Here is a 9,190-nt window from a genome sequence, read left to right as displayed (position 1 = left end):
GAGCAATCTGCTGGAAAGGTTCCAAGCAGGATACTTTAGCCCATTCAGTTAGTGATGTAGAGTACATCGTAGCATATGATGCTGCCATGTAAGCTGTGTAGTTGCTGAGCTTCATTAGCAAGTTGGGAGTGGCACCCTCCACCGATGGTCTAGTCCTATCATAGCACTGGAGCCATAGCTCTGGCTAAAGAATCGAAGGACCAGCATACTCTGTATTGCTATCACTTTTGATTTTAGATCAGGATGACATCGATCTTTGGAAGATCGATGAAAAAGGAGAACTTGACCGACCCAATTGCTAAGGCCTCGGAACTAAGCAGTTCTATGAACTCAAGTGGAAGATAGGATATTTGATATCGTTCTGATTGACTTTAGTACAAGTAAAAATTGTTAGAAAATAAATTCTAAAGTCAATCATCTAAGTGGTAGATGATTGAAATTAGTATATGAATTATCTAATAATAATAGTTATTTGGCAGGTTCATCATAAAAGTTTTATCTTCCTTAAATGAACTCCTAAATTATGATGAAGTCCTTAGAACCACAATCAATCGATAAAGGAGAATTTATCGGATGGTTCTTAAATTGTTCACGATCAAATGATAAGTTATTAACAAGGACGATGACTTATCAAGTATAGGTCGCTGTATGCCATATGCGTTGGTTGTCCTCGTAATCAAGTGGTGTGGAGACACTGGTATGGCATCCAAGTGAGATGTAGAAGTATATCTGTACTAAATATGATCAATGTAACACTCTACTGTTAAGAGTAGCTAGCTAAGTCTAATGGATATAAGTGTCCCTCCGACTTGAGATCACCACGGTGACTTGCAAGCAACTCACTGTACTTTGGTACCGGATTGTCTGTATTTTTACTATAGATTCAAAAGGTTTTTGGATATGGTCAAGTACTTGTGAAGTCGGTGTATAAGTCAAGATGGGATTGACCACTTCTGATTAACTTCAGGAAGAGAATGTCTCGCTGTGTTTCAATTTAGCAAAATCTAGGCTTGGATAATCTTCGTGAGGAGTCACGGGATTTGCAAAATTTTGAGACACAATAGAGATGACTTGTATGAGTGTTGATAGTATACTCGAAGTCGTCTTGAGCATTATTGATCAAAGGGATGAATTATATGATAATCATGGGTCAGTATTCTTAGAATGTTGCTTTGCATACATTCGACCTATTTGGACGTCGAGAACCATTGCTGGATGGTTACTTCGACTGGTACAGGAATTGATTGCTGTGCTACCAGCTTAAGTTCGAATCTATAGGGTCACACACATAAGAAGTTGTAATCTAATCAGATGGTTAATCGACGATTGAGAATCATTCTAAGGTTAAACGATCAATGTGATTGATGTTTGACCTAATGCAAGTGTTGCAGGAGGATCAATTAGCAATTGGATTGCTAATTGGCTCAATTTGATTGAGCAATTGGACTAAGATTAAGTCTAACTAAATTTGATTCAATTATAATTGGTTTGAACTTAATTGGATTAAGTCTAATTAGTTTATTGGATAAGCCAGTTGCAAGGAAGAACAAGTCCCTGTTCGACTAGGACTTGTATGCACCTAATTTTTAATTAAGTTAAGATTTAAATCAAAATTAAATATGATTTAATCTGATTTAATTGGGCTCCTAGTTAGACTGGGATCATCCTTAATTAGGTTGCAATTAATCTAGATTGGGTTCAAAGAGTTTGACCTAGTCTACATGAGAATCTTAGTTAGACTAGGATTCCATCTTCTCCCTTGCGCCACCTAAGAAAGCCCACACCCACATATTTATTTTTAGATATTTTTTTTGTGATATCCATATCTAAGGAATATAATCTCACACTACTTATTCTAGATATTTGAATCAAATTTGATTTGGTTCATTATGGAAAGTGGTTTGGGTTTATTTCCTTTGAAAAAGTCTCTCTTGACAAAAACTCCTCTCCCCTCTCTTGCGCCAACTTTCTTCATGCCTACCTTTTCTTTTTGTCACCTCTTTTATTCGTGGTTTCCTGATCTCCATGCAGATAATAAGGGAAGGGGTGTCCAAGAGTTGGACGTCCCATGGTTTCCTTGTTTGATTAGGTCATTTGACCTAGTCTACCTTATCTAGTGGTGCCTCCTATATGATAGGAGGTGGGTGTCAGAAATCTGTGGTTTTTCCATAAAAAAGGTAAAGAAGAAAGAGAATGGCATGGGTGTTTTGAGGCACCAGTTTTCTGGGAGGAGAGTCTTCTATCAAGACATCAAAAGTTGATGTCTTGTAGAGACAAAAGGTAAGAGAGAAGATTGTCTTCTCTTATTATTTTTCTTTTAGTTTATTTTTTCTTTATTTTTATGATTTTTATGTGATAAAAATCTGAGAGAGAAAGAGGGATGGCGTGGTGGATCTATGCTCCAATGAGTTGGGGCATGGTGATCTGATTTTGGACATGATCTGATCATATCCTGATGAGAGAAGAAGAAGAAAAGAAGGTCATCTCTTAAGGTTTCTTTTAGAACCCTTCTTCTCTATTAATCATGAGATTTTTCTATGAGAAAAATTAGATAACATAAGATCTGAAAGTTTAAAAAACATCTAGAGAAGAAGGTCTCCTCATATCCTAGCATAGAGATGTTCTCAGGATATTAATCATTGATGTCTTGAAAGAGAAGATCTATCTTCTCTTAGGACCTTTACTATTATATATTATTTTTAATTTTAGGGAAGTCAAAGGGTTTGACTTCTTCCTCATTCCTCCTCATATTCTTCATCTCTTGGAATGTTCAAGAGATCCGAAGAATATTTTTAGATTAACCATCCGGAGGGATCCGCAAGAAGCTAGCACTTCGAGTGGATCTTCGTTCGACGAACCTCCAATTTTGTTGCAGCCTCGTATGGATCTCCTGTAGAGGTCGGACGCATGTGCGGCTCCAAAGATAACAAAAAAAATTAATCATGGAGTTTTCAACCCGTACGAAGGTAAGAGATCTGATCTCTTCTCTTACCTAGATGTGATATAAGTTTTAGATCTAAAACTGTTTTAGATCTAAGGTATTGATTTGATCAATACCAAAGCTTTTATTTTCTGACTTATAAATATAATATGACATGTTATAGGTCCTAGTTGTAGGGTTTAGTAATCTGATTACATACATTTCGCTGCGTTACATTTCAAAAATATTTTAAAATTCATGCATGAAACCCTACAATTTTTCCATCAAGGGGATGACCCAGGTGGGTCGTCCCATCATGTTCTAACTCAGTTTTTATACATTTAAGGTTAGAAACTTATCAGAACTCATCCAAACGCTCTCAAATAAATTCAAATCAGTTTGGACATTCTCAAAAGCCTTCAAAACTTCACCAACTTGCTGAAACTTTAACTTTTGGCATATTTGATGAAGCTTTTCAAATCTAATTTCTTAGACTATCTGAAACATCATAAAAATAATCTCCAAACATAAAAAACTCATTAGTAGTCCCCTCAAATGGTTTGTGATCATCAAAATTAATTCTTGGAGCAACAAGGACTGATTGGGTGCTTTCTACCGCCGCCTGATTCTCAAAACACTAGGTGCAGCACTTTTCAAGGATTGGTTCAAACCACAATCTGTTTCTCATCACTACTGATGGCCCATGACTGTCCCGAGCTCTATTCAGGTTTGAGAAGTTCTGGATATTTTATCCAAAATCGTAGATTTGATTAGGAAGGTTTGGAGGATACTGGTTTAAGGTGATGCGAGATATTAGATGACCAGGAGGCTTGAGTTAGTGAGATGCAAGCTCATCCAATGGAACCATCTTGAGGTTGGAGACATCTTCAAGCAAATTAAGGAGATAGAGGTAGACATTACGGAGCTTTAGAGAAGAGAGGATTAGGGGGGTCTCCAGGAGTCTGACCTAAGGGAGTTTCGCCATAAGCTCTCTAAGCACCACTTTTTATTGAGACAGTAGGAGATGCTATGGAGGCAAAAGTTCAGGTTGCAGTGGATCAGGGAGGGCGATCGAAATATCAAATTCTTCTATCAGTCGATGATGGTCCGAAGGTCTACCAACCATATCAGATAGCTGAAGAAGAGCGATGGTAGGATGGTGGAGGACAGCGAGGAGATCAAATATCAGATTCTTTAGTTCTTCAGGTCTCATTGGACCGCCCTTTTGGATGGAGATGACCACCTCCAGGGATCCCACCCTACATGTAGTATTCTAATGAGGAGAATGAAGCCCTAACTCATCCAATGTCAGCTAAGGAGGTGCATGGAGCCTCTGATCCCTTGAGGAGGACAAAGCCTCGGGACTGGATGGATTTTCACCTCTTTTCTTCCATCGGTACGGTCTGATCGTCGATGGAGAGGTGACTGAGGAGGTATAGATGGTGTTTGGAGCTAGAGGCACTCCAGAGCAATGAAAGAAGACATTGATCACCTTCATCTAGAAGAGACCTAATGCGTCGGCCTCGGGGCACTTTAGGCCGATTAGCTTTTGCACCACTCTCTATAAAGTGTGTGCGAGGGTCCTAGTTAGACATCTAAAACTGATTATTCTGCATCTCATTAATCAAAAGTAGGATGTTTTTCTTAGTGGCCGCTGCATCATCGACAACATCATGCTCGCCCAAGAGTTTATGCATATCTGCAGTGTGCCCCCGCTCATCACAGCTTGATGGTGATCAAGCTGGATATCGAGTGAATGTATGATCAGATGAGTTGATAATTTTTGCATCAGACACTTCATGAGTTTGGCTTTTAAGACAGATGGATTGATTAGATCATAGATTATATGGAGGCTCCGAGTTATGCCATCTTGATCAATGGCTTCCCAACGGAGTTCTTTCACTCGACGGGTGGCCTTTGTCAAGGGTGCCCTCTCTCCTTCTACTTATTTATTTTATATGCCAATGCTCTGTCTCATACTCTTCGAGCGGCGATTCAAGGGGCAGAGCTAGAGCTCTACTGGCCTGCCCCTTAGACTTGGCAATTCACCCAACCCAGACAGGTCCCGACTCAACCCAGTCCTAATGGGTCGGGTTGGTCAACGTGTTGATCGGGTTTTGACCCGATTCGTTCCGATCTGAATCCAATAAATTTGTATCTTGGATCGGATCGAATTTGGATAGTGGCCGTCCCAACCCATTATCTGATCCGAACTTGATCTGATCTTATGTATATATATTATTTTTCTATCTTATCTTTTTGTTATTGTTAAATTGATGTGCATTCAGATCAATTGCAGAATAGAAAAATAAGCTTACAAATTGAAGCTTTAACATTTTCATATGGCCTTGTGCCCCTTGCAGCTTAGTGAGGGGCTAAAAATTGGTTGTATGAAATATGGACCTTATGACCTTTAGACTTGGTTAAGGCCTCAAGGGCTGAAAAGTGGTAGTGAGTTATTGTTCAATGCTTCTATTTTCATCTAGAAAATCTTATTTAGACAAGATGGGTAGCAGATCGGATAATCTGATATCCAATTGGATAGGATATGGGTAAATTAAGTGTTGACCCACCAGATCATAGGTCGGGTTCGAATCAAAATGTTGGGATATCAGATTGGGTTCAGATCGACCCAAACCTACACCTAATCTAACTAACACTGTGAATGGGTCGGGTTGACCCATGACCTGACCCGATCTAATCTGCATAGATTCGATCTGAACCATTTTGAATGACCCATGGATTTGGATCGGGTTCTAAAATGAGATCCACTCCATTTTTTGGGTTGGATTTGGATTTACTGAATTTTGACTCGATCCGATCCAATCCAATCTGTGGAGACTTTTGGATTCATTTGGGACTTGAAATAAATGATCAGATCCGATCCGATCTGATCCAAACCCATTTTTATCTTTCTTTGTTCCTATATACATGAATGTTAATTTTAATTAAGCCTACTTTAATATTAGTTATTTTTAAAAAAATATTCTATTAATTTTTAGATCCTTATCTTTTAAAATTTTGTTAAAATATTTTGAATTTGAATTAACCAAGTTAGGAGCAGTGGTAAGAAAAATATGATTAGACTTTTTGGATTCTTGAGTAAAGAGTGTGGGATATGGAGGCACTAATAGTCTCATATATCAAGATCAAAATTTGTAGTGTAAATAAAATTTATTTATAGATCTTTTACTTATTGATCTTATTATTTATAACTTAGATCTAAATCGGTCTAGATCTAGACCCGAAACAAATCCATATTTCATGGATCGGGGTTGGGTTATAATAATGGCTATAATAGCAACAATGCTGATATTGTGATGGAGATGGCAAGTGTAACAATAAAAACGACCATTAGGTATCCAAGATGTGAGGAGATTCCTATTCTGCAAGTTGATATATTAAGAGGATTTTTCGTTCATGACTAAAATCGAAATCCAAATTAGAATGGATTGGAATGGGATTAGAATAACCATATCCTCCAAAATATTTGGTTCGTGATCGGAATTAGAATCTTAATGGAGATTTGAATCCTCGGAGAAGAGTCAAGATTGGATTTTAGGAGGATTAGGCTATTCCTATTCTATCTCGAAATTAGAATCAAAATGGGATTCTCTCCAACCAAACAGTTGGAATTGAGTTTTTTATTTTCATTCCCATTCCAAGCCCCAACTCCCTCCTACCAAACATCCCCTTAGGTGTAGAGAGATTATTGAGCAACTGCTAGATTGGTTTTGAAAGCAAAGATTGCAATGAGCTAAAATTATCTATTTAACTCATGCAATCATATATATCTTCTTCAATCAAAATCCTTCATATCTTCCTTTTTGGCTTGTATCACAATCTAGTTGATGAAAATATCGTTGTTTATTCTAAATTTCCAAATAGAACTGATGTTTTATGTAGTGCCTTGCTTTTCTTCAATCTCTCTCCATTTTCTATAAACTTTTCAGATTTTCTAATATTAGTTATCATATAAAATCAAGTGTATATTCAGGTAACTCATATATGACTTGAGAACAAGATTATTGCTACAGCCTCATCCAAAGCTTTTACAGCACCGGTAGCAATACTCAGATCAAATGAATAATCAAGTATAATCACAAGAAAACAATCACATTACAATTGCTAAATAGGATCAGCTTTTTGAAACCTCTCGAATCATATTCTTACTATTATATCCATGTAACCTATAATAATTTGTAAATACATAAGATAGGCTTTTCTTAAAAAAAATAAATAATAACAATTGCGGCATCTCCAACAATCATTTCATGAATGCACTGATAGATGATGAAAACAATTCAAAAATTGTACATGTCAAACCGTTAGAAAATAGCTCTTGGGATTTGAACTTGGAACCTTCTCCCAATAGAAGAAGAATGCAGCTGATGGGGTGTTGCGGCTTTTCTCCGATTGGGATAGTTGTCCTGGAGCTGAGTAGGTGCTACATCTGAATGCGGGCTGATCGGATGTCGGGAGATGGTATGCCATCATCGGAGAAGGTGCACATAGTGAAGACTGAAGGTGAGAGCAAGGAGTTGCCGATAAACGATGGTGCTGGTCTCTGCTCGGCACTGGAAGAGAGAGACCTACAAAGAAAGTCCCGTCGGAGGTAGCTCTGGCGAGGATCCTTCGACGCTCAAGTCAGTGAGGTAACTCAATATAGTGAAAGAGCGGCAGAGTTTTGGCACTGTATTGGCCAACATATTTGGAGGGGTCTCCACTTACCTCTATTTATAGAGGGAGCAAAATAGATGGTGAGAGGATAGATGATTATGTCAACATATCCAGTCAGCCGTATGGCACCGCATAGACATTTTTAAATGGCTCTGACAGCAGGCGTGCCTTCTATTCGGTGCACAGGTGGCCGTGATGGTGGGCCTTATCATGCATGTGGCATAATTAATAGTCTCATAAATTCCATCATGGCGCGCAGCCAGTCTGTCAAGATATAGCGTCTGAGCGATGTGACCTGATGTGGTCTGTTAGGATGGCATGACGGCCATGCCTGTCGTTCGATCGTTTGGCTGACGCTCGTATTAAGAAGTCGGTTGAAGGAGCCCATTGAATGGTGCAATCCAGTCATCAGTTTGGATAGTCGGTAAGGTACTGAGAAAGAAGTCGGCCTTCAGATGACTTCTGATGAGGTCGGTCTCGGTCTCCTAATGAAGTCGACCTCTGAATGACTTCTGATAAAGTCGACCTCGACCTCCTGATAAAGTCGGCCTCTGGATGACTTCTGATGACGTCGGCCTCAGCCTCCTGATGGAGTCAGCCTCGACCTCCGGAAGAAGTTGGCTTTTGGATGACTTCTGATGAGGTCAGCCTCAACCTTTTGATGAAGTCAGCCTCGGGCTCCTGATGAAGTCGGCATCTGGATGACTTCTGATGAGGTCGGCCTCGGCCTCTTGATGAAGTCAGCCTCAGCCTCTCAATGAAGTCGGCCTCCAGATGACTTCTGATGAGGTCAACCTCATCCTCTTGATAAAGTCGGCCTCCTTGTGAGGTCGACCTTCGGATGACTTCATGAGATCGGCCTCCAGATGACTTCATGAGGTTGGCCTCCTTGTGATGATGTCAATCTCCTCGTGAGGTCAGTTTTCGGATGATTTCGTGAGGTCGGCCTCCTTGTGATGCTGTTGGCCTCCTCATGAGGTCGGCATCTGGATGACTTCATGAGGTCGGCCTCCGAATGACTTCATAAGGTCAGCTAAGTGATGAGGATCTATCCCAACACTTGCCTCCCAACTTCCGAGCTCGATTGCGTATCTTTAATTGGACGAAGGGAGTTAATTGTTGTATTGATCTAAGCCGCTTTTCCCAACTTGTCCTCCTTTTGGACTTATTTGTTTACATGCTTTCCTTCTCTATTTGCTTACTTGTCTTTCTGCAAAAATGATTAAGTAGTAAAGTCAGCAAGACTAAGTAAAGTAGTTGGTTAGGAAGTTGCAAACCAAATAGAAGATAACCGAATGTATAAACTTGAGAAAAACTTTCTAAGTCATGCAGTCAATTTTTGCAGACGAACATGGTCGGATTAAAGTCGTAGTCATAGATTATTCGCCATAGATTGTTCCATTGAATCAGAACATAGTCGTCATTTGGAGGAGCTTTTTGAATCGTTGATTCATCATTTGGAGGGGGACCTTGATGATCACCAGAGGTCGGGGTCGAGTTAATCCTAGCCTCATGAGGTCAGATCCGGCTCCTTCCCGAGGTGGAGGTATTGTCTGCTTTGACGCCGCACGAGATTTAGCCATACGTAAA

Source organism: Elaeis guineensis, chromosome 10 (genome assembly GCF_000442705.2).
Source record: "Elaeis guineensis isolate ETL-2024a chromosome 10, EG11, whole genome shotgun sequence".
Taxonomy (NCBI): domain Eukaryota; kingdom Viridiplantae; phylum Streptophyta; class Magnoliopsida; order Arecales; family Arecaceae; genus Elaeis; species Elaeis guineensis.
Note: the sequence above shows the minus strand (reverse complement) of the source record.